The sequence below is a fragment of the Pelodiscus sinensis genome, chromosome 1 (assembly GCF_052426305.1).
Source record: "Pelodiscus sinensis isolate ZL-2025 chromosome 1, ASM5242630v1, whole genome shotgun sequence".
In the NCBI taxonomy this organism is placed as follows: Eukaryota; Metazoa; Chordata; order Testudines; family Trionychidae; genus Pelodiscus; species Pelodiscus sinensis.
The window spans coordinates 122,592,358-122,618,545 of NC_143052.1; the positions used below are offsets into that span (position 1 = coordinate 122,592,358).

A 26,188-nucleotide genomic window follows, 5' to 3' on the forward strand; every position below is an offset into this window, starting at 1 on the left:
TGCCTTCTTAGGCATGGATTTAAACAATAGAAAGTCTTGCTGCTCACCCTCCTGTGGTGCCTGTCCCAAATCTGAAAGTTGTCCTGAAGATACTAAGGGTCTCTTGTGCCTGTAATATGTAGATTTATACTTCTCTCTTAGAAAGGTCAAGCAACAGAACACTCATACTGAAAACCCCTTCTTTTTTCTGGATTTCCTGAGTAGTTCAGCCTTTTTGACATAGCCAATGAATTGCAATATAAAAGGAAAAATGTAGTGGTTTCAGAGAAACTGAAAGACTAAAAAATGGCTCCTTCAGCCAGATGTTCCCTTATGTAACTTTGGGGAAACTGTGGCATCTCCAAATATTTGAAGGTTCAGTAGTGAAAAGCTTATTTTTCCATGGCAACATAAGGATGTAAATCATGGGAAATGAATGATGCTAACAAGAAAACTGAAGCCTTTGATTGGTGCTGTAAAGACTTTTGACTATTCCTCAATGGAAAAAACAAATGATTTTGCTAAAAACATCGGGGCTACGTCTAAACTGACATGATTTTCCGCAAATGCTTTTAACAGTAAAGTTTTTCCGCTAAAAGCATTTGCGGAAAAGAGCATCTAGATTGGCACGGACGCTTTTCCGCAAAAAGTGCTTTTGCGCAAAAGCGTCCATGCCAATCTAGACACAGTTTTGCACAAGAAAGCCCCGATCGCCATTTTCGCCATTGGGGCATTTTTGCACAAAACAGTTTTTAGCTGTCTACACTGGCCCTCTTGCACAAAAGCATTTGCGCAAGACGGCTTTTTCCTGAGCGGAGCAGCATATTATTTGTGCAAGAACACTAACAATCTTACTTTAGATAGTCCGTGTTCTTGCGCAAATTCAAGCGGCCAGTGTAGACAGCTGGCAAGTTTTTCCGCAAAAGCAACTGCTTTTGCGGAAAAACTTGCCAGTCTAGACGCAGCCTGGCTGTAGCAAGTTTGTCAGAAATCAACAAGGGTAAACTTATGTGTTTTAATCACATCAAGCATAGAGCTGTAAATAACCTCAAGAAATTGGCAATGGAAAGAGTGGTGGCATGTCATCATAGTAGGGAATGACCAGCAAGGAGATAGCATGCAACAGATCACTGGATACTGAGAGCTGAGAGTGATGGATCCAGGCAACTTCCAGAAATTCTGCTATGGCAGCAGTCAGCAACCTGTGGCACGGGGGCCAATTTTCTGTGGCACACAGGGTGGGAATTCAGCCCTGCGAGCCTCAGGACTGCCATGCAGCTGCAGTACCAGCTTTGGCTTCCAGCTGGAAGGGAGGACAGGGCAGGATAGGTGTATGGCGTGGGGCTGGGGCAGCCCACTCCTGAGAGCTATGGGGTTAACCTTCTTCTCCCCCCCCCCCCCATGCTACAGGCTCTGCCTCCTGCTCTGGTAGGGGAGGGGTCAGAGCTGGGGCTGCTCCTCAGATCAGGATTGGGCAGTCAGTCACGTGGGATGCCGAGGCCCAGGCTGCAGCGCACTGCACCCCATGGGTTGTGTGCGGGGGCAGAGAGCCCCTCCCCCAGCACCCGGCTGTGCCTGGCCAGGCTGGAACCAGCCCCGAGCAGCCCCAGGCTCTGCCCACCTCAGTCCCAGAGCCACAGCCTGAAATTGAGGGGTGAGCCCTGGCAAAGGGCTGGGCCAAGCAAGGAACGGACTCTTTTGCCTCACCCCACTGCTGCTGCCGGGGGGAGGCTGCAAGTCCCAGTGCTGCTGCCCTGCTAGCATGCACGCTGGGGGCACAGGAATGGGGTGGGAGGGGTGAAGCAATCTGGTTTGCATTGGCCCAGGTGATCCATGGGGTGTGAGGCGCGGCACGGCCCAGGGCAGGAGGGTTAAATCTTGGCATGCCACTTGAGAAGGGTTGCCCACCTCTGTGCTATTGTGTCACCAGTATTCAGACAAATAAATGTTGATAATTTTGTCTGCCTTGCAAGTTATCTTTCATCCAAGGCAGATATTGATGTAGAACTCCAACATCACCTGAGCTGTGCCAGTGCAGCCTTTGCTCATTTATAACACTGGGTTTTTCCAAAGATCACAGCATTCAAACAGACACCACGTTTCTTGTTGATCAATCCGTCATTCTCTCAACACTGCTGTATGGGTCTGAAACCTAGGCAAACTACAGACATCACTTGAAAGTCCTTGAGAGGTGTCGCCAACACTGCCTTCGCGAGATCTTGAAGATCAAATGGGAAGACAGGCACACCAATATTAGTATTCTGGAAGAGGGAGAGACCACCAGTATCAAGACAATGGTGATCTATCAAAAGCTTTGCTGAACTGGTCACATTGTTCAGATGCTAGACCATCGCCTCTCAAAACAGGTCCTGTTTCCTCAGCTGAAAGAAGGATACCGTAATGTGGGAGGACAATAGAAACATTATAAGGACTTGCTAAAAGATAACTTAATCAAGTGCAACATTGACATTGACACCTGGAGACACTCGCCCAGGATTGCTTAAAATGGAGAGAAGTCTTACACAATGGCTCCCTTCATTTTGAATTTGTCCACCGACAAGCTGAGAAGGAGAAGAGGCACAGGAGGAAGGAGAGACTGGCTACTAGTCATGGTCAACAGCCTCCTGCTGTTCCTGGAAACATCTGTCCTCAGTTATAGAATTTCAAGTATTGGCCTATTCAGCCATCTGAGAGTTCATATCTCCCTTGGAAGAGGACCATAGTTGGCAATGAGTGATCTCCCAACATCATTCAGACATGAATAAATGTATTTGCATTATTTTCATCCTAGGAAAACCTGGGAAAGAACAAGTCAGATGACTGGGACTAGACACTGTAGCCAACCTTTTGTTTTCCTTTGCCACAGGGGTGACAAGAAGAACCTCTTGCTTCCTCTTCAGTTAGGAACTCCCAGCAATAATTCCCTGGACCCACTTCTTTTTGCCCAGTACTGAAATCCTTGTGTACACCCCTTGATGAGGAGACTGAGTCTGCACAGCATGGGGACACTGCTGGAGAAAAACTGCTATTCCAGATCCATGCACATGCTGCTAAATTTGAAAAATGGGACACTCTGACGACAACGAAGCCTCTTAGGAGGGATCAGGCTCCCAACTTGAGCATATCTGGGGACTAAGTACTGGAAGCAGGGGAATAGGGCTGTGGACAGAATGAAGCAACCTCTGTCTGAGCAAACAGCAGGCTGTTGAGAAAACCTCTGGAAGAAGGGAGGACAGATCTCAATTCTGTACTCCGTGCTCCTTGACTACTTCTCCCACGTCTAATTCAGCTCTCTCACCTCAAGCACTTCTAAGCTGTAAGGAGCAATGGCATAAGAAGGCCCACAGTTGTAGCCATACACATATCTACCACCATAAAAGGGGGAGTTTGTCTCATTCTTTAGAGAGGTCTTGAAGTTTTTCCTGTAGATGTGGGTTCTGAAACTTCCTTCAGGATCCAGTGTTCTTGCTCCTAGTTCAAGGCAGGGATTTCATGAAGATACTTGAGGCATGAAGATGTCTCTAGATACCGGACACATTGAGGGATGAAGGATCAAATCCATACACACACAGCTCTGTCAAATGGCTCACCCAGCTAAATTTCCTCCTTGCAGGGCAGTTGAGTTGGGGAACTATTCTGGACAGAGAAGCAGAGACGGGATCTTCTCAACAAAAATCCATCCAAATTTGTCTAGATTATAGGCCTTTGAGGTTGGGGAGGAAGCAGTATGTAGGCTTGTTAGACCTTATAAGCTAAATTATCAGAAGATAATGTGTGTGATAGGCATGATCCAATCCTGGAGCTTCTAGAAATGAAGGGCCTCTGTGGCAAAAGGAGCAGGAATTAAGTGTAGGGAGACCATCTCTCCTGCACTCCCTATGCTTCCCTTCTGGTACACAGAAGGAGGTGGTGACATGGCTGGAATTCAGAAGAATAAGCCAAGGGAGGACTGAAGAATAGGGCAGGAAGATGGGACACAGAGGTAAGCTGCCGGGAGTACATTTTAGGGGGAAGAGCGCGCGCATTTGGAGTGGAAAGGGCAAGAAAAGATCTAACCCCAATATAGCACATTCTGTTCCAGAACCTGGAAATAGAACCAAGATTCCAAGTTTCAACATTCCTTTGTTGTCTAGCTAACAATTGTGAAACCCACTGGCATATTGTGTGTCATCCCCGTCTTGTTGCTAGTCCCCAGAGGATAAAAGTGTGTGCTACCGATATCAGTTACTCTTATAACTGAAATAGAGGCCTGTACAGTAAATCTAAATGATCCACTGGAGGGGGGAATTAACATGATGGAAGTGAGCTCTTCAGGGTTTGGTTTGTTTTTTTTAAACTTACATCCAAAAAACCCTATATTACAAATACATTAATGATTAGGGGTTTTGAACGGGTCCCATATGAAGAGAGGCTAAAGAGACTGGGACTTCTCAGCTTAGAAAAGAGGAGACTGAGGGGGGATACGATAGAGGTATATAAAATCATGAGTGGTGTGGAGAGGGCGAATAAAGAAAAGTTATTTATTAGTTCCCATAATAGAAGAACTAGAGGACACCAAATGAAGTTAATGGGTAGCAAGTTTAAAACTAATAAAAGAAAGTTCTTCTTCACACACAGTGTGTAGTCAACCTGTGGAACTCCTTGCCAGAGGAGGCTGTGAAGGCTAGGACTATAACAGTTTAAAGAGAAGCTAGATAATTTCATGGAGGTTAGATCCATAAAAGGCTATTAGCCAGGGGATAGAAATGGTGTCCCTGGCCTGTGTCAGAAGCTGGAGAAGAATGGCAGGAGACAAATCGCTTGATCACTGTCTTTGGTCCACCCTCTCTACGGCACCTGGTGCTGGCCACTGTCAGCAGACAGGCTACTAGGCTAGATGGACCTTTGGTCTGACCCAGTATGGCCGTTGTTATGCAAAAGTCAAGCACTCAAAAAAGTTAGAAAGTACCAGAATAAAGGTTACCTATGTAAGTGAAATTCAGCCCCTTATGTTGATGCTTTAACATAGTCTAATCATATGATCGGTAGTTTTTTCCTCATTCTGTGTCCTGGATACACAATGCTCAGGAAACGAACTCGGCTGTGTATAGTGAAATAGCAGATGTACTCGGCATTGCTCGGGTGTGTAAATGACGGAATGGTCTTTATGGAAAACTGAAAAATATACATGTGCTATTTCAACTATTATATTTTTCTAAAATAAAGAGTGTTCAGAAGTGAGAAGGGGAAAGGAGTAGGTGGCTTAGGGCAGAGGGTTGTGAGGTGGCAGTTGAGCGCAGGGGAGCGAAAGGAGCTGCTGAAGCCAAGGCAAGTGAAAGTGCAGGACTCAGGTCAGGGGCTGCTTACTGGGCGGCGGCAAGAGTGGTGCTGCTCCAGCAACAACTCCTCCCATGGAGCCAGAGCAGCACTCCCCTTACAGCGGTCCTCCCCCAACTGCCCTTCCCTGCAGTCTGTTTGCGGGTGGGGACCAGGCTTCAGAGGCTGCTGCCTCCTCCATCTGCCTTCCCCCCAAGTCTGCAGGTTGTCTGGGGGTGGGGAGTGAGGATCTGGGGAGTGCCCTCCCTGCAGTTGGTCTTTGGAGGGGACAAAGCTCAACCTCCCCCCCCCCCCCCCCAACCCTGATAGTATCCCAGGGAAGGGGTAAGCTCTGGGAGTTGCTCCCTCCTGCAGCTGACCCCTGACGCATATCTGGGCAGAGGCCAGACTCCAGGTGCTCCCCAGCAGCCTGCAGACTCTGGAGGCTGCTCCCGAGGGGAGGCAGGCTCCATGTTTGGGGGAAGAGGGACACAACCAAACCCTGACCTTGGCTTAAGTTAGGGTAAGAGGAAGCTGCATATCAAAATGTGGTAGTCCTAGTTCTTAATGTTTAGGAAGCATTCTTGAACAAATGGACAAAGTGATTCACTCTCAAATATATAGACACGAAACTGTTGTCTGTAGGACCTCTGCCTCCTTTGTTGCAGCTGCATGGGGAGGGAGGGAGGAAGGGAGGGCGGGGGCTGCGTGTAACCATGACTCATCAGTTAACCCTTTACACGTTTACACTTTTACATCCCTAGAAAGCAGTGGAAGGGTTAGTAATGATAGCCAGACAATGACCTTCTGCGCTTTGGCAAATTCTCTGGTTTGACATGGGTGAGGTCTCCAGGGTGACCTCAAGACTAGAGAGGTTCAACCTTTACCATATTGTCAGATCATTGAGCAAGAAAAAAAAAAAAAAAAAAAAAAAGTACTGCCTCTATAATCACCATGCCTTCTATCTTTCTTCCCCATCCTCATCCTGTTCCTTTTCCTTATCTCTGCACATCCTTCATGGCAACAATTCCCACTCATTAGCTTCACCGTTAATCCCTTCCTATTCATCCATGACCAGTTGAAAAAAGCCTACTATGAAGTGGTTTAATTGCACTACCCTCTAATTCTATAACACAATAAATTTCATGAAAACATAAGCCTCAGTACTTATTTTGCAGAGACAGTTTTATTTTAGCTAACAAATTATGACAAGACATATGTTGTACATTAAATTGCTAAGAGAGATCTACATAGTTTTCTATGCAGTTAGAGCTATTTAGAAACAAACACATGAAGGTTTATAGCACTGTAGATATAGCAAATGAGCCCAATTTTCCTCACTTTGTAGCACAAGTGATATTTCTGGCACATAAAAAGAAAACTCAAACATGCATATTTATATACAGTTACAGTGCTGCTTGATACAACTGGCCTAGATGTAGTAGCTTTAGCTATTTTAGGAGATAGGTTGATATTTTATGGACAATTAATTTCCATGACTGAATGATGGCAATTCCATTTACATAACAAATGGATGCAGTGCAGTCTGCAAAATTCAGACTCATTAGCTGAACCACAACTCCTGCTGCTGGCTACTCTCACTTTTTTCCTAAAATATTAGCTGTAAGAGAACTAAAACAGATAACTAGGCATAAGTACACCCTCAAAGCATTGTAATTTAACTACTTCTTGCTAGTAAATCAGTTGAGAGAAGTGATATTAATCAACATACAGTAAAACTCTATTGGTCCGGAATCCAATGCTCCAGCACTCCTGATGATCCAGCACCATCAGGAACCCGGAAGTGCTCTGGCTGCCAAACAATTGGAGCTGCTCTGCGTCCGGCTTCCCCCATTCAGCCACTGCTGAAACTGACCAGCAGCTGACTCGGGGAAGCCGGGGGCAGAGCAGCTAGGGTGCTGCCGGGTTAGTCCCGTAGTGCTGCCCCTCCGGGCTGCGGGACCAACCCCGCAGCACTCCAGCTGCTCTGCCCCAGGCGTCCCACATTCAGCGGCTGCTGAAACTGACCAGCAGCGGCTGAATCGGGGATGCCTGAGGCAGAGCCAGACTATCTGAACGGGGGGGGGGGGGCTATGAGGGGTTTGGGATGGCATCCCACCCCACCCCAGACCCTTCATAGCCCCCCCCCTTCTGATAGTCTGGCATATCTGACAATCCAGCACCCCCTGGGTCCTAAAGGTGCCGGATTATCAAAAGTTTATTGTACATGCATTCCTTTCACAGACTGTGACAGCACCAGCAACCCTGGGGACAAATTGAGCCCGGTTGCCGGGGGGGAAGAGGGGAGGGAGTGGTGAGGGGAGGAGAGTGGAAGCAGAAGAGGCTGGGGTGATGGAGTGGCTGAGGGAGGCAGATGGAGGTTGGAGCCTGAAGTCCAGGGAACTCCAAGGGTTCGAAACTAAAGCTGTGCAGCTGAAGTCTGAAGCCTGCCATTGTGCATCCAGAGCCTGGAGCCCAAAACCCCACAGACACAGCCTACCATTCCAGGGCTGAAACCCAAAGCCTAAGCCCCACTGCCCCCTGGAAAACTCACCAGCTACATACTCTGTCACTGTTGTGCCCTACGTGTCTCCAAAGGAAGGGGAGGGGGGCAGAACCAACTCCTGCTAATAAACAGAGCAATGGGATTGCATGGGTGCATGTGCATGTGTGAGAGCACGGGTTGGAGCTGTAATACTTTGCCCACCCTTCACCCAGCCAGCTGTGGCTGTCCTGGAAGACACATGCAACCACAGTAGCCACATTTGAGAAACACTGTGCTAGTGTGTCTTTCAGGCAAATAAGGTATTTGAGAGTATTAATACTGCCCTCCCACCATTCCTTTAAGCCAGTGTTTCTCAACAAAGTCTACGTACCAGCACCAGTACCTGAGATCTTCCTGACAGTTTAGGAAGGCAGCAGTTTCTGGTACCAAGAAAGGTTGAGAAAACTGCTGTACATAACTTCTGTAGTAGTACAAAAATCAGATTCTGATTGTGGAGGAAACAGCAGTCAGGTAAATAGCAGAACGAAAACTAAACTGAAGTTGAGACCTAAGTTACAACCTTTTATAATACGGCTAAAGTATTTTTTTTTTTTTAAAAGCAGATATCAAACATACTCCAGGGATTTAATATATCTGGAAATCCAGTGCTGCAGCCTGACTCCCTGATCAATGCTTCTGATCAAATCAGCAGTTAATGAAAGCATTACTGAAATGCCCTCAAGAAGTCCACTGCAGAACAATCTATGATGCAAAGTACCTTAACATTTCATATTGAGTCAAGACTATGTAAACAGTAAGTGAGAAATGTTCTTGTTTATGGGTACAAAAAGACACTATAGTCAGTCCGCAAAATTTCAAAAATCTAAATACAATTACTTTTTAGTTCTATGCATCTCAATACATACCAATCAAGTACTGGGGGATAGGGATGTTAAATTTTGATTAATTGACTAATTAGTAGTCAATGCAATTTTCCATTTTATTTGATCATCATATACAAACAACATTTCTAGGAAGCAGTTTAAAATCAACGTAATTAATGACTCAATTTTTTTCTTCATATTTCATCTTCAAGCACAATTTAATACAAGCCATTTCATGGTGAACCTGATGTAACATAGTAGGGTTGTTATTACCCTAACTTTTTCCAAGTCTTTGTTTCAAAAGTCTTTAAGTGATTCTATGTTTGTGCCTTTGAAAAGCTTCACAGAGACTGTGCTGAAGTGTTTGCCAACTAAGGAACAAGAACACCTTTACAAAGGCCAACTACAGTAGAGCAGGGGTGGCCAACCCGTTACAGGTGAAGATTTCGGGGGCAGGGGAGGGGGAAGAGTTGTCAAGCAAAAAAACAAACAAAAACAAAACAAACCTGCCCCTTTAAAAGGAGCCCCCCGGCCACGTTTGGTCAAGCCCCCCCCCCCCCCCCCCCCCCAAAGGTCTGCCTCTTTAAGAAACATGTTTAGAGGCTTTTTGGCCACATCAGGCTCCCATCAGCCAATGCCATCTTGAAGATGCCATTTTTAATGGCTGCGCCGGACGGCTCCTCCACCCCTGAAAATGTCTCCCTGTGCTCACCGGGGCAGCTTCACAAGCCATGGGGGCAGCTTTGCGAGCCACGGGGTTGGCCACGGCAGCAGCCTCTAGAAATTCTCTGAAGTCAGAATGTTAACAAAGAGCAGCGCTACCTAGAGTCCGTTCCCTGAAATTTCATGTTCCAGTACTCTCAGTGAAGTCAATATCCTATTTATTAGCTGTGACTATTTCCTTTCAGTTGCAGTTTGCAGAAAAAAGTTTAGAAAAAAAAGGAACAAAAGGGTAGAAACATGTAAAAAAAATAAAAAGTTACAGGTAAAGAAAGTAAATCAGTTTCCCTCACTGGGCCATGGATGCACAAGACGACACCTCACAGCATTCACTCCTTAGTGCAGTGGTCGCCAACCTTTTTACACCCAAGTTCGCTTTTTAAATGACAGACCAAGCCAAGATCTACCGCCCCGCCCCTTCCTTGAAGCCCTGCCCTCTCTATTCTCCTCCTCTCCATCACTTGCTATCCCCAATCCTTATACTGCAACTTTAAAAAAAAATTCCCACCATTCCTCGCAGCTACTCACCTGTGCTGTTGCTCGGTGAGTAGCTGCTCCTCAAATGAGGAAATCTAATGTAAATACACTGTGCAGGCGTGCAGTTCAGAGAGGGCTCAAGAGCTACGCTTAGAGCCCCTGAGATCTACCGGTAGATCGCGATCTACTGGTTGGTGACCACGGCCTTAGTGCCTCACACATGTGACTCGACCCTCCCCGCCCCCCTTTCAGTTCCTCATCTACATGCAAGTAACTAAGACTCTGAATAGAGGGGTGGCCGGGAGGGTAGCGGAGCACCCACAGGGACACATCTCAAAAAACAGTCATTATTGAATGAAGTAACTCCCTTTTCTTCTTCGAGTGATGTTCCTGTAGATGGTCCACTGTTGGTGACTACGGTGTTCAACTTGAACGGTGGGAATCGGAGTCATTGTTTGGCAGTGGAGGACAAGACTGCCATAGCCACCGCTGAGTCCGATGCTAGCTGAGGAAGAATTGCATAAAGTCTAGCGAAAGTGTGATCGGAGGACCATGTGGCAACATAGTAAACGTCTTTGAGGGGGACACTGTTCAAAAAGGCTATGGAACCCACAGTAGCATGAGTGGAATGTGCCCGTGATGGGTTCATTAAGGGTCTATTGCAAAGAGAATGGCATTTGATTATGCAAATCAATAACCACTTAGAAATGCACTGGGCTGAAATTGGTGTACTCTGTGATAGAGCATTCTGTGATAGAGATAAAAAGGCACCGAGATTTGTGGACAGCTTGTATTCTCTCTAAAATGAAGGCAAGTGCCTGCTAAATGTCCAATGTGTGCAGCATCGCATATTGGGGGGAGGGGAGGGGGCGAGGGAAGAGATGCATGGGGCTTCAGGTAGAAGGTAGGGATCTTAAATTTAGATTAATTGACTAATCAAACAGTTGATACAATTTGCGTCAGTTATTCAATTAGGGCGCTTCAGCCCCAGGGCTGTTACTACAATTCAAAGGCAAAAGTGCTGCCAGGAACATGGAGCAAGCAGGGCACTCAAGCAGTCCCTGGGCTTCATGCAGCATTTCAAAGTGGCAGTGCCACATGGAGCCCACAGTCTGGCCCCGGGCTCCATACAGTGCTGCTGCCCTTTTTTTTTTTTTTGGAAGCACCCCCCCCCCCCGCCACCTTCCTGCCTCTGATAAAAAGAAATGACCAGTCAATTAGTGTCAACTATCTGATAAGCATTTGCCTATTAGATAGTCGACTAGTCATTCACATCCCTAGAAGAAGGTAGGCAACACAATGGGTTCATTAATGTGAAATGAAGTACACATTTTTGGCAACAAATGGTCTGGTAGCACTGTGTTGTTTTTTTCGACAGATTAACTCCACTACCTCCTGAAGCTTCTGAACATTTTTGGCAGAAAGGAAGGTAGTCTCGATCGAATTCTGTCCTTTGTAAAAATCATATGGGGAGTCCGCAATGAGGGCCCCAAGCTCACGGACTCTTCTTACGGAGGTGATGGTGATTAGAAAGGAGACCTTCATAAAAAGCAAGGGGAGTGAAATGGTGGCCATAAGTTCAAAGGGAGCTCTGGTCAAGCAGTTTAGAACGAGGTTCAAGTCACATGAGGGTAATGGAGCCCTATGAGATGGGTATAAGTTCTGAAGACCTTTAAGGAATCTTTTTGTGACTGGGTGTGTGACCCCCCCCCTCCGGATGGCAGCCTGCAGCAAGTGCAGCCAGGCTGATGGCCGAGTGCTGTGATGTGCCGAGTGTGGGCACTCAGGGCACTCCAAGCCAGGACTGCTTTGCAAGCGGGGAACCCCTGAGAACTGTCTGTCCGGGGTGGGGGTCGGGTCCCTGTAAGCATAGCCCTCAGCTAGCCTGAGACAGCAGCTCCACGCTCTAAGTCCTCATCTGATGCCCTGCCAGCACTGCTTCCGGCCATCCTTAACCTCAGTTCAGGGTCCACTCAGTGAGGACATGCTAGTTCGAATTAGCAAAACGCTAATTCGAACTAGTTTTTAAGTCTAGATGCGCTAATTCAAATTAGCTTAGTTCGAATTAACTAATTAGCTTAGTTCAAATTAGTGCTGTAGTGTAGACATACCCTATGAGATCTTGAAAGGCTTTGAAGAGCTGCTGAGGTAAGTAGGCTCAGGTTGAAACTGAGTCTAGGGGAGCGCAAATAAATTATGTCCTGCACTGGTTGTAGAATAGATTTTTGCTCATTGATAAGAGGGCCAAGACGACCAAATAGATACTTGGTCTTGCATATCATGGAGATGGTTCCCTCGCGTGACCACCCTTTTATAAGGCAGTCATTGAGGTTTGCATCAACTATTCGATTACTCGATAGGGCGCCTCTGCCTTTGAAGTGTAGCAACAGCCCTAGAGCTGTTGCTACACTTCAAAGGCAAAAGCACTACATGGAGCCCAGCGTTAGGCTCCTTGTGGCATTTCAAAATGGCAGCATCCTGGGACTCCCCCACTGATCCCGGGCTCTGTGCAGCACTGCTGCTTTGGAACACTGCAGGGAGTCCGGCATCAGGCTCCCCATGGTGTTTCAAAGCGTCAGTGCTACACAGAGCCCGGGATCAGCAGAGGAGTCTCCAGCTGATCCCGGGCTCCACACAGCGTTTTCAGTGTCAGCGCCATGTGGAGCCTGGCTCCAGGGTCCATGCAGCACTGCCACTTTGAAGTACTCCCTCTTCTTCCCCCCTTGCTGCCTCTAATAGAGGCAGCAAGGGAGGGGGAAAGCCCCTAGTCGACTATCTGATAAGCATTTGCCCTTCCACCAGTGATGTAATATCCAGTATAATCAGTTAATGTGCAAAATACAATGTTTAACCAGTTAATTGCTTAAACAGGATCCCGCACACCCTCCACTCATGGCAGGATCAGCTGGGCTGGAGTGCACCCAGCCCACGTCAGGCTGCCAGTTAACCAGTAAGCAATATCTAGTAAGGGTGATGCTTACCAGTTCACCTGTGATATCCCTACCTTCCACCCTGACTGCAACTCTGCTGCTGCAATAGGAACCATAAAAACAGATATTTAAATGTTAAAAAAAAAACCCTCAGTATTTTGAATCTACGTTTTTAAACTAAGACTGTTACAAGACTCCCTGCCATGTAATGTCCAAACTGACCATTTTTAAAATGCCAATATTGCAACTAGTGCAAAAGAGCTAAAAAGAAGAGAAAATAAACATTTGACTAGAGTGAGATGCAGTAAAGTGAACCAACCAATAGTACAGGCAGTCCCCGGGTTACATACAAGATAGAGACTGTAGGTTTGTTCTTAAGTTGAATTTGTATGTAAGTCGGATCTGGTACATATTGTAGGGGAAACTCTAGCCAAACATTTCTCCAGAGCTCAGTTTTATTCTCCCACACCTCACTTCCCTCAGTCCTTTATTCTCAAGCTGAGGTGTCTGCTGAGAAAAGCTGCTCTGCGTCTCCCTGGTCTGCTGGGGGGGAAGCAGCTAGTGCGGGGTTGCCTCACCCGTTTGTAAGTAGGGATCCGATGCAAGTCGGATCCATGTAACCTGGGGACTGCCTGTAATTTGAAATTGTAGCTATTTCCTGTCTTTATTCCTTTAAGGATAGTTAGGAATATTTCTGTTTGTTCTATAATTTTTTTAGTTATTCAGAAATTTAGTTGAGTAAAAGTAGGGAGCTTACAAATAGACAAATCTCTCAATAACAATAATGGTGATTAGAGCTGATTAGTTTCTCCTTTACCTCTTCTACCTTCACCACCCCCGAAAACCTGAACATTCACCAGAACACCAGTCATTCCAGCTTATATTAAATCTTTATAGAATACTTGCACTTTCTATACTGACAGTTAAATAGAAGGGTGGGAGTGTTCACATACTGTATTCATATAAGCACTTAATACAATGTGTGCATGAGCATGAAGAGTTAGACAGGACTACTGTCTGTCTAGATGTCATACCCCATACTTTCATTTGAGCAATGGCCCCTTTAACATCCAAAATTAGCCATGAAAAAATATGATGCAATATGAATGTGTTAATCCTTGTCTGGTGATAGACAAGACTGAAAAATTATACAGAATGTTGCACTATAGAAGCTCTTTCAAAGGTGATCTGCACAGAATTTTAATTTTTTATTAAAATATTCTGGAGGCTTTTAAGTTTGGGGTCTTTTTAACTGCTTATTTGCTTTAAAAATTAACAGGGTTTTTTTTTGGGGGGGGGGGGGTTGCTGAAGAAGTACTCTGAGAGCTCAGGGACAATAGGAGTTTCTGTACCATAACTAAAGGAGCAGGGGTGTGTAATGTTTATCAGAGGCTTCTTTCACTTAAAACTCAGTTACTGAGGCTAAATCTCTTGTCTGAAACATCTATGATCTGAATATCTCAAAAAAGGAGCACAAGACTATTTCCATATGCAAGTTACCTTTGAAAAAGCATTTAATTGTCAGTAAATCTTTCAGTCAATTGAGATTGAAAATGGTTTAATTAATTTGGTGTCCCAAATATTAAACTTCTCAGTAGCAGAGTTATTTTAACAGTGCATATAGAAACTATTATTGAAAATGTTGCTAAGTATAAATAAGACATGCTACATTTTAAATCTTTACAGAATTTATTCTTGTTTATACATATTAAGTTACAAAAATATAGAAACCTGGAAGAGTATCATTGTATAATCTTTGTCCCCCTTCACCTACTATAAATTAAAACAAGGCTGAGAAAAAGCTGAACTGTGATTCATTGTAGTAACAGAAAGGACTGTAAGATTTTTGTCAAAGTTTGTGGACATCTTACATTTATTAAGGCTAAGTATTAAAATCTGTTTGCTCAGTGCTTTAACCCCTTTTTGCCATGTAGGAAACTCAGACTTGAAAGTAGCAATATGACTTGCACAAAACGAAATGGTAGTTGGAAGCATGATAGAGTTACGCTGTTAGCCCCTTGAAGATTAAGTTTTTGGATTTGGGGTGAGCAGGTAAGTAGTAAAGACGGTAGAATAAGAAGGAGATATGAATTTTATGTATTCCCTAGCAAAAAGGCATGAAATAGCATTTACTGTAATCTTGGCAAAGTAACTGTCTGCTTCCCTAATTGCAAGAAAGAAAATATAGCAAGACTATATTAGAGGGAACTGGAAAAATCATAACAGTTGTTGTAACCCAAAGATGAAGAATACAAGATATGCTGTCAAGTAAAACACTCAGAAATCTAACAGAATATATATTTTGCGATGCAAGTACCTATTCAGATAGCACTTCCAAAAATACAAACAATGCTAAGCAAAAGCATAAATCCACAACCTGAACCATCTACATTTTTTGTTAGTCTAAGGTGCTGCAAGACCATTTGTTGTTTACATTTTTTTAAATATCAGTATGATGATCATATTAAAGTAAAAGAAGGCTTCCATGGATTTTAACCAATACCCTACCTTCTGTTAATAAGGTAGGGTATCATATTATCCAACTCATTAAGTATTGGTTTAAACCAACTAGCTAAAAACCCATTCAATTCAGCCAAAATAGTTTCTAACTAATTATACTACATAGCTGAAATCTACTGGGGTCTGGAAAAAAATTAAAGCTGTTTAACAATTCATTAAATATGCAGTTTACATAAGATTTACCTTAATAAAATGTTCACCTCACATTTGTCTTCCAGATGCCAAGTTCAGTTGCATAATTTCACAGATCAGCTTCAGTACCTGTCTTTTCCCTGCACAGCTCTGTATGACCTCCAGTTCCTCAAGCAGAATTCTCTCAGTACATTTCATCATTTCCTGTTGGCTGCCGAAATCCTTATAGCTCAAACTAAGGTCATTCCTTCACACTGCAGTACTCATACAGATCTCAGGTTTTTTCCACAACCATTCCTGGCATTTACCTTCTGCAGTTAACACTCTGGACTGCCTTTTCTACACAATATAATAAATCTGAATGTTCCAAATTTAAATCTTTCTTCAGAGTATCAATTCACTAAAGACATTAGGTGTTTAACTCTTCGTTAGCCTAACGAAGAGTTAAAGGATAAAGTGTTTTTTTAAACTGTGCCAGTAAGATTGAAACTACTGTGCTACCAATTTCCCAAATACACAGGCAGAGTCCTAGTTAAGAATTAACTACAACATTTCTATTTTTACAGATTTAAGCAGTTGGATTACTGTGTTTCAGGAAGAGCATGAGTTATAATCACTCATCAAATACTGACATGGAAGAGAACCAAGTCCAAGACTGTAAAATAAATGGAACCAATTTCAAAAACACTATATTGTTTCACTTTAAAGTTCTACTAGAGGATTTCACATTAAAAAAATAGTACATTTGAATCTCAGTAATCCAGGTGTCCCTAACTCAGGAACACCCATGGTACAGAGGAGGAAGTGGCTCTGAGCATTGCCGCTCTCCTTCCCCCACCACTCCCCTAAGATGGGGGAATGGTAGCGCACAGAGCCTCTTCCTTTGATACTTTTCCCCACCGCTCCCATTATCAACATGGGGCACAGAGCCATGTGTGTCCCAAGAAGCCCAGCAGCAGGTAAGCACTCCATCCCCTCACACCCAGCCCCCACAGTACCTCTTTTGCCCAGCAAAATCTTTAATCTGGTATACTCGGTTTCTCAGGATTGCCGGATTAAAGAGGTTTAAGTGTAACCAGACACTTGATTTTTCATGTAGATCTATTTTATCCCAGAAAATCATCCCTAGCAAAGATTTAGTTCTTGGTAATAGTGGCAAGAAAGGACTGGCATGGCATTCTACCTATAACATAAGGAAAAATTTAAACAAATAGTCATTAAGGTGCTGAAAAACTAACAAAACATGTAGATGGTATCATGAGCTTTCGTGGGCACAACCCACTTCTTCACATGAATGGAGTTATTAAAGGTCCAGTTTCAAAATAAACAGAGGATGGGGAGGAGGGAAGGAAATAAAACCAGAAGGGTTTGCTTGAAATAGCCTAAGGAAATCTAAAGATGAGGAAAGCAAAGCAAGATTCTTACTGGCAGACATTTGTCTGGGTTGATATTTTTGTGTGCACGCTCAAGCAGCGAGGGCAGAAGAGCTCCATTCCCATTTAGAAGGCAATTTTAAATTGAAAATTAATGACAATGTTGGGGAGTTCACTGAGTTAGTGGCGTGGGCTGATATATAGCCAGCACTCTCCCACAAATATTATTCGTCTTTAGAATTTTGGACACGTGAACCCATCTTTACTATTACCTTTTCCCCTCTAAATCTTGTGACCTAAACAAATGAAGGGAGAGGCCACCCAGTAAGAGGGGAAAATAAGAAATCTAGTCTTCCCACAGATAAAGCAAACTGAAGGAATTAGGGAGAGAAAGGCAGACACAGACCTTCCCTTGGAATTTTTTTTCCTGAAGATTGGAACAAGGAATAAAGGCTGTGTCCCTTCCCTGTATTGCTTAAGTCCTATGTTACATTTAAAAAGGCTTCCAGCATGGGTATAATCCCAAAACCTTCTCCTAGCGTAGGCAGCTTGCATCAGTCAAAACAGTTTGGTAATACTGTATTCATGTAAGTGAAATAAGTTATATTGGGAAAAGCACTTTTTTGCTGGAAAACTAGATCCACATTAGGACTTGTGCTAATATAGAAGTGTCAAACAGTCTCATTCCCTAACCAGCACTACTATACTGGCAAAAGATTTAAGAGTAGACTGACCTAAACACATCTAAACAGGTATTGAGACAGAGCCTAAGGGAAGAAATTACATCTGTCACTGATAGATGCTTACCCTTCTGGGAGAAAGCAGGTCTAAGAGCCTCAAAGATAACTTCATAAATCGTCAAGGTACATATCCATCTCTTTAGACACCATACCCCAGCTCCCAAAAGACATTTAAGTGCAACCTACTAGAGGTGTTAAAACGGTTAACCAGTTAAATGAAACCACTTAACCTAGGTTCCACAACCTGACCCCATGGTTGTATTACGGCCCTATCACCCTGCATGCTGCTCCCCCTCCCCCAAGGTTAGTGCTGCTCCTGCCCGGTGAGGCTGGCCACCATTGGAGTTAACTGGCAAGGGCCAGTTAACCAGTGAGCATGTCAGTAAGCTTCATGCTTATTGGTTAGCCATTTAACATCCCTATAATCTAGTTACCCTTGTGCTGTCAACGCAATAATGACTATAACTTTTAGCACTATTTAATTGCTTAAGCAACTGGAAAGTATTCGTTTGCAATCTCAATAGTTCAAAAAGATTAAACCTTAAAAGCAATCACTTCTACTTCTATTCAGCAGAACTTTTGGCACCAGTGCAGAACTTACTGACTCAGACCTCAGAGGAATGTAGTTTTCACTCGTATACATATAAGAAACATATCTGGCCTTTCTAATTCTTGTTTTATTTAACAAAGAAATGATCGGTTCCTTTTAAAAGCATCAACAACGAAGCTTTTTATCCAAACTGTTTCAAAATCAAGATCTGGAAGGTTGAAGCCCAGACTGTAGCATTATCACAAGAAAACAAAGTTATTTAGATCTGAGAATAAAGATATTTAACACTTCAATGCTAAAAATAATTTAAAACATAATTCTTATCTAAATGTACTTTCTCTATCCTTTAAGCTGAACACCCCAAACTGTTTTTTAGACATTATATCTTTTGACTCTTATTCACTGTGGATCAAGACAAACGAAAGATGGGGTTTGAAAAGAGAGTTAGTTTCTGAATCATGTTTGAACCATAAATGCAGTTCCAACTTAAACCATAGTTTAGATATAGTCAATCAGAAGGCCTAATGCATCAGCTCTTAAAACCATGGATCATGACCCCAAAGTGGTCTTTTAATGGGGTTGCTAGGTTGCTGGGGCCCAGAGCTCAAGCCAAAGCCCACAAGGTTCACCCTCAGGTAGCAGAGCTCAGGCTCCACCCCCACCATCAGGAAAGGTCATAGTAATTTTTGTTAGAAGAGGCTGCACTACAATGAAGTCTGAGAACCACCTATACTAACAAATTTCACTTTCAGATTCTCATACATCACCATACTACTACAACATAAGTTTGTCAACACTGCAGGGGATATTGACTACAGGCAGTCCCCGACTTACACGGATCTGACTTACGTCGGATCCACACTTACGAACGGGGCTTTACTCGCCCCGGAGCTCACGGGCGGCGGGTCGCCACCCGTGTCCTCCGGGGCGAGAAAAGCTTCTCCCTGTCTCCCTGGTCTGCTGGGGGGGTCCAGCAAAGCCGCTGGACCCCCCCAGCAGACCAGGGAGACGGGAAGCAAAGCCTCGGAGCATGCCAGCAGCGGGACAGCCGCAGCGCTCCTGGACTGTCCCGCTGCCCGCGTGCTCTGCGGCTTTGCGCCGCGTCTCCCAGGTCAGCAGACCAGGGAGACTGAGCAAAGCCATGGAGGACTTGGGCGGTCCCGCCACCCCTGTCTCCCTGGTCTGCTGGGGGGGGGGGGGGAGGTGTACAGCTAGTGCCCCTCCCCCAGCAGACCAGGCTTTTCTTGCCTACCCCTGGGGTAGAGCAGCTGGGGGCTGCCGGGTTGGTCCCGCAGCGCCACTCCGGACCAACCCGGCAGCACCCCAGCTGCTCTGCCCCAGGCGTCTTGATTCAGCCGCTGCTGGTCAGTTTCAGCAGCGGCTGAATCAGGACACCTGGGGCAGAGCAGCTGGGGTGCTGCCGGGTTGCTCCAGTAGTGCCGAGGAGCCGTGCTACTGGAGCAACTCAGCAGCACACCAGCTGCTCTGCCCCAGGCGTCCCCAAGTCAGCCGCTGCTGAAACTGACCAGCGCTGACTACAGGAAGCCCGAGGTAGAGTTGCTCTGCCCCAGGCTTCCTGGAATCAGCCGCTGATCAGTTTCAGCAGCAGCTGACTTGGGGACGCCTGGGGTTCTTAAATTGAATCTGTATGTAAGTCAGAACTGGCATCCAGATTCAGCCGGGGTTGAAACTAATCAGTTTCAGTAGCGGCTGATGCCAGTTCCGACTTACATACAGATTCAACTTAAGAACAAACCTACAGTCCCTATCTTGTACGTAATCCGGGGACTGCCTGAACTACAACAAGCAATTACAGGGAATGATAAACATTTATATTAATGTCAGTACAAATCTTAGTTAAATTCACATATTTAGGTTATTTAAGAAGTTACTACATACTAATTCATGGGTCTAAAGTACCTGAAAATATCCCTTTAAATACTATATCATTAACAATTTCAAAATCTTACAAGCAGTTTTAACTAGACAAGCGGAATGTTTTTCAAGCTTTCTTCAGTCAGTCACTTGAAAGCAAAAGTAGTTAAAGCCTTGTACACAGTGAACATTTTAGTTGTTTTAAGAAAACATCCGCTCAAGATTATGCAAAGATGGTTCCAGTTTCTCTTGTGCTCTAAAGGCTTATAAAAACCTTAAACATTAAATATTCTAACTAAGGATGTATTACTGTAGTAGATTAACCCAATAAACCAAAGGTTATAGGTTAACATTATAGACTACGTGAATTCCCACCACCCACCCCTCTTTGCCAGTAAATTTTTTTTTAGCAGGCTGGTCCAGCAGCCTGGCTCAGTCCCAGCTTGTGCTGGGTCCAGGACCTACCCCACCTGTGGTTCCTAATATATTACAACATAAGCCCAGGGTTAGTAGAATTTAAATTAGCAGGCCCTGAGTTTGCTAGGAGTATTAGGAGCCAGGCAGGCAAGCAGCCCAGTTCAGGTCTGGCTTACACCGGGTCTGGACCTCAGAACCCTCCAGACAGGAGCTGCTGCCACCCTGCGCCGCTGTCTCTGTATCAGAGGCAGCAGCGTGGGGCAACAGGTAGTTGTTATGTGAGGGGAGCTGTTTTTTAAACTGGCTCACCTTATGGGCCAGCTCCCGCCTAGCACTCTATGCTGCTGCCTCTGATACAAAGGCAGCAGCGCAGTGTAGCAGGAGGCTCCTCGGGGGTGATATCCAAGTGCACTGGCTGCCAGTCCAACCCCTGGGTACTATAGACTAGTCGACAACCAATAAGAATTCATAAGGTTAATCAACTATTCAATTAACCGATATTTAACATCCCTAATTCTAACATCTAATGTTTTTTCCTTCATAATTCCAAAACAAGCAACTACTAAAAACCAGACTCCCTAACTCAGGAGCGCAAATTGTATATAAAAAGTTCAACCTGGAAATTTATTAGTATCAGAGAACTCATCCCACATAGTCTTTTCCAAAATGATGTAATCGTTTCCACCCAATTTTCAAACAATGATTGATTGTAATACAAATAAATTAATCACAACTAAGCCTATGGTCAAATTCTGTCAGGCTCGTGGCAATTAGCACACAAGGCCTTACTGGCTACTAATTCTTTGCTATGACTTTTTTTAAATCAATGCAATATAATTATGAAAAACACCCTTGTCTTGTTTTTACCAGTTCCAGTCTCCAAAAAACACACACCACACACACACACACACACACACACACCATCCTAGAAAATTCTCTACAGATAAGTTATCAACCACATCAGCCAACACAGGAAACTAAAAATCTTACACAGTTAACAGATGAGCCTGGGCTCATTAGTTAACATGGATGGTTACATGCAGGCTCCCCCACTTCCACCTCTGTATCAGTGGCAGCAGTGGGTGGGTGAAGGCAGGAGCCAATGCTTGGAGGGAGCCAACTTAAAAGTCAGTTCCCTGTGCATGCCTGCCCCCCTCATGTGTAACTCAATAACCACTGAAATTAAGTAATTACACGTTTACTTTAATGAAACAGGTTTTAACATCCCTAATTCAAATAATTACTTTATCATTTTCCTGATTGTTAGAATTTATTATTTCCTGTTTATAGGTCACTTTTCTCTAAATAGAGATTATGTTGAAGTTTACTTCTTCACCCAGTTGTGCTCTGACAAAAATTTTACTCTGCCTAGTAATCCAAAAATAAGTCAATACATGAAAATCAGCAAAGTTAAGACTCTTATTTTTCTGATCTTCTGATAAGATTACTGGTCAAGAAGTGGGGGTCAGTGAACATTCTTCAGGCTAAAACTCTGAACAATATTATTTAGGAATGATAGGGTTGACCTAGCATTGCAAAGCAAGTAGTATGAAACATTAGAATATGCACTCAATTTTAAAAAAAAATCTCCCTTAAATTCTTATCCATAGTGATGAGGAAAGTTAAGTTGCCTATTTCAGCAGCATTTAACATTGCATTTAAAATGTTATGTTTCTAGACTTTAAAAATACCTTTTGAATGTTAACTGATGCAACCCAATCTGTCTACAAATTAGGATGTCAGTATGTAGTCAAAGCGACAAGGAGTCCTGTAGCACCTTATAGACTAACAGATGTATTGGAGCGTAAGCTTTCGTGGGCAAAGACCCACTTGGTCACATGCATGTAGTGGAAATATCCAGAGGGAGGTATAAATATGCAGGCCAGAATCAGGCTAGAGATGACAAGGTTAATTCAATCAGGGAGGATGAGGCCCACTTCTAACAGCTGATCTGGAGGTGTGAATACCAAGAGAGGAGAAGCTGCTTTTGTAGTTAGCCAGCCATTCACAGTCTTTGTTTAATCCTGAGCTGATGGTATCAAACTTGCAGATGAACTGTAGCTCAGCAGTTCATCTTTGAAGTCTGGTCTTGAAGTTTTTTTGCTGCAGGATGGCTTCCTTTAGATCTGCTATTGTGTGTCCAAGGATACTGAAGTGTTCTCCTACAGGTTTTTGTATATTGCCATTCCTAATATCTGATTTGTGTCTATGTATTCTTTTACGTAGGGACTGTCCAGTTTGGCTGATATATATATAGCAGATGGGCGTTGTTGGCACATGATGGCATATATTACATTGGTAGATGTGCAGGTGAATGTACCAGTGATGGTGTGGCTGATCTGGTTAGGTCCTGTGATGGTGTTGCTGGTGTAGATATGTAGGCAGAGTTGGCACCGAGGTTTGTTGCATGGATTGGTTCCCGAGTTAGAGTTACTATGGTGCGGTGTATAGTTGCTGGTGAGACTATGCTTCCCATAGGAAAGGGTGGGGAGGTAGATCTTCGCCTGTTCTGAGATTTAAAAAGTGATCTTGGGTGTAAAAAGGTTGGAGACCACTGTTCTATAAGGTCTACAGGACTCCTTGTTGCTTTTGCAGATCCAGACTAACACAGCTTATCTCTCTGATACTTGGAAATATGTAGTCAATTACATGATTAACCAATAAACCTGGGTTTATCAGTTAATACACTACATACTCCCTTCTTGTCTCTGTATCAGAGGCAGTACAACGGTGGGGGGGGGGAGTGGGGCAGGCATCAATATGCGTGGGGAACCTCCCCATGACCTCCCACAGAGGCAGTAGGGCATAGGTGGGGGGGGACAAAGGAGCCCATGCTGATAGAGAGGCAGCAGCATGAAGAGTGAGGGATAAAGCAGAAGGGGGCAGAACATAGAGTGAGCTGCTGCCTCTTTATCAGAGGCAGCAAGGGGGGAGGGGAGAAGAGACAGGAGCCTGTGCTCAGAAGGATCATGAGAACCAGCTTCCACCTACCTGCCCTCTGTCTAAATATGATGGAACACCTACAATTTCTAGCAGTTACATATTTACACAAGTACCCGATAGTTAACATCCTTACTACAGATTCAGGATGGCAACTTCAGTGCCTTTGCTGCTGCTCATAGCTTTCTGAAGCCCAGGAGATTATGCCTTAAGAAGAGAAAGCTCTTTCAGCAGATTAGAAAGCTGTCTGATGCATGCAGTCTATCTGCCAGAACAGAGTACAAGGACAGCAAAATTCCAATACCCCCCTCCAAACCAGTGCATGATAGTTCAGGATATGCTAACTCATCAGGGTATTCACCCTGTATTTAACTGAACCCTGCAAACATTTTTCATATGGGCTGCTAGCTAGTAGACTATGATACTAGACAATACTCAGAGAAGTGCTACAACCCCAAGAAACCACAGACCCAGAAAGCCAAATTATCCTGCATTAACTGAAGGAATTATATATATCCAAAAATTCTACTATGAAGGTTGGACCCTGTGTAAGGCAAGACTTGAGGTACAAAACCCTCAATTTTGCCTGAATTCCCTCTCAACTTCAAAGCTTCACAGCTGCCTATAAAGCTCTGTATAGAGACGCTCATCTCTTGGCTCCAACGCATCCATGACAGGAATCTGCCATCGACTGGGGAAGAGGCACCTCTCCCTCCCCCTCCCTCCGGATGCTGCTGCGGGGGTGGGGGAGGGAGAAGAGAGATCTCTCCCCCATTGCAGCTCCCAGGGCAACCAGCACTCCAAACCCTTCATCCCCAACCCCAGCCCAGAACATACAGCTAGAGCCCTCACCCCCCAATCCTTTGCTTTAGCTCTGCACCCCTCACCCCAAGTCCCACCCTGAGCCCTCACACAACCCAATCCTCTCCCCTAGGCCTGAGACTTCCTCCCATACTTCAAGTCCCTTCCCCCCCCCCCCCCACTACAGTAAACTTCCAATGATCCGGCACCTTTAGGACCCAGGGGGTTCTGGATTATCAGATATGCCAGACTATCGGAAGGGGGGGCTATGAGGGGTCTAGGGAGGATGGGGGGCAGCACTGTGGGACCAACCCGGCAGCACCCCAGCTGCTCTGTCCCTGGCATCGCCAACTCAGCCACTGGTCAGTTTCAGCAGCGGCTGACTCGGGGACGCCCGGGGCAGAGCAGCTGGGGTGCTGGGTTGGTCCCGTAATGCCGCCCCGCGGGACCAACCCAGCAGCACCCCAGGTGCTCTGCCCCAGGCATCCTGAAGTCAGCCGCTGCTGAAACTGACCAGCGGCTGACTTGGGGAAACCCGGGACAGAACAGCTCCAATTGTCCGGCTGCCTGGAGCACTTCCGGGTTCCAGATGGTGCCAGACCATCAGGAGTGCCGGACCACTGGATGCCGGACAACTAGAGTTTTACTGTATTAACTGTATTATGTGCACCAATATGGAGGTGACATGTCATAAGTGGGAAAAAGTAGCCGCGACACTGCTTAATGCCAGTTTTTGAGAGAGACTCCTAGTTTACTTGGAGATTTCTGATAACTTTATCCTACTCCAAACGCCAACTTCTACAGTTGTTAACAACATCCAAAATTACTCAGCGTGAGGAAAATACGTTTGTATTTTTCCGGTGTGACATCAGTGTCAGTTCCCTATTGTGCAAACAGTTTACAAAAAACAGGGAAGAGAAACCTTTTTTAATAGAAAAAAAACAAGGAGCCCTGTGGCACTTTAAATACTAACAAATGTATTAGGGTATTAGAGCATAAGCTTTTGTGAGCTACAACTTATCTCCTCAGATGCTGAAGAGAAAGAGACGGAAAGATTATGCCATTCTTAATGTCTGATTTGTATACATGTATTAATTTACATAGAGACAGTCCAGATTAGTTAGCAATAAATACACACATACAGCTCTTCACAGCTAAAGATTTTTAGAAAGAAACTGTTTGAGGCTTTTTCCATTTATGCACAGAATTTCTTTTATCCCGGGGCAGGGGAGGGGGGAGTGGGCACTTGTCAGTTCCAGTTTCTGGTTCCCATTCGTTCGTTAGCACAATACTGCAGCATTCCCTGAGTACAATAGGTTTTGCATTCCTTCAGCTTTATGAATTTTGGATCATAACTATTTTCCGCATCCGTTTAGTTCACAGTAAAGAGTTTCATGAACTTTTAACCTGTTTTCTGGTGCCATGCATTTAAATTCAGCCAAGACCCAGTAAATGCATGATAAAGCAAGTGCCCTTATATATCATCCTTGTAAGAATGCAACTGCCAGATACTAATCAATGTTTGAGCTCACACAACATGAGTTACTGAAGAACAATGGAATTCAGCTATAATTATGAGTTTTACTGCTGTATTTATGCAATCTTTAAAGACCCATAACATAGAGGGTGCTAACGCCCGTCCCCCCCATGGTCCTCTAAGTAAGTGTGAGGCTGTGGCAGCATGTTGCCCTACCCTCCCTTGTGCTCCAGCTAGCCAGGGGAAGGCTGGGGCAGATTCCTCCCACCCCCCGGCCCAGAAGCAAGGCAGGGAACAGGGCTGGATGTGGAGGGGCGGGACAGTCACTAGCCCCTCCCACGACTCAGACCCTTCCCCCGCCCTCACACACACAGAAATTCCTGCATATGGGCCTCATTACCACTCCATCTGATAGGTCCTCTGCAGCATTTGGCATAACAGTGTTAATTTCTTAAGATTTAAATAAAAAACACTTATACAAAAGCTCTACTATCCTAATATTTAATCTTACACATAATGTACTGTTGGTTTTTAATTGTGTACAACTGAATACTCCAAGTTATTTGTCCTTTTAAGTTACACAAAAAAGGGTC

General features: G+C 44.6%; 1 protein-coding gene across 3 annotated transcripts in view; it reads right to left on the reverse strand.

Moving 5' to 3' along the window:
• Nucleotides 1-26,188, reverse strand: part of PACSIN2 (protein kinase C and casein kinase substrate in neurons 2) — a 118,054-nt gene that overhangs the window by 80,973 nt on the left and 10,893 nt on the right. The window contains exon 1 of one of the 3 annotated variants that reach the window (XM_089769945.1): nt 15,474-15,758. The exons of the other annotated variants lie outside the window; for them this stretch is intronic. The gene's annotated coding sequence lies outside the window, so the exon portion shown is untranslated. Of the gene's footprint in view, nt 1-15,473; nt 15,759-26,188 lie in introns of those variants that run through there. 3 annotated transcript variants of the gene reach the window in all.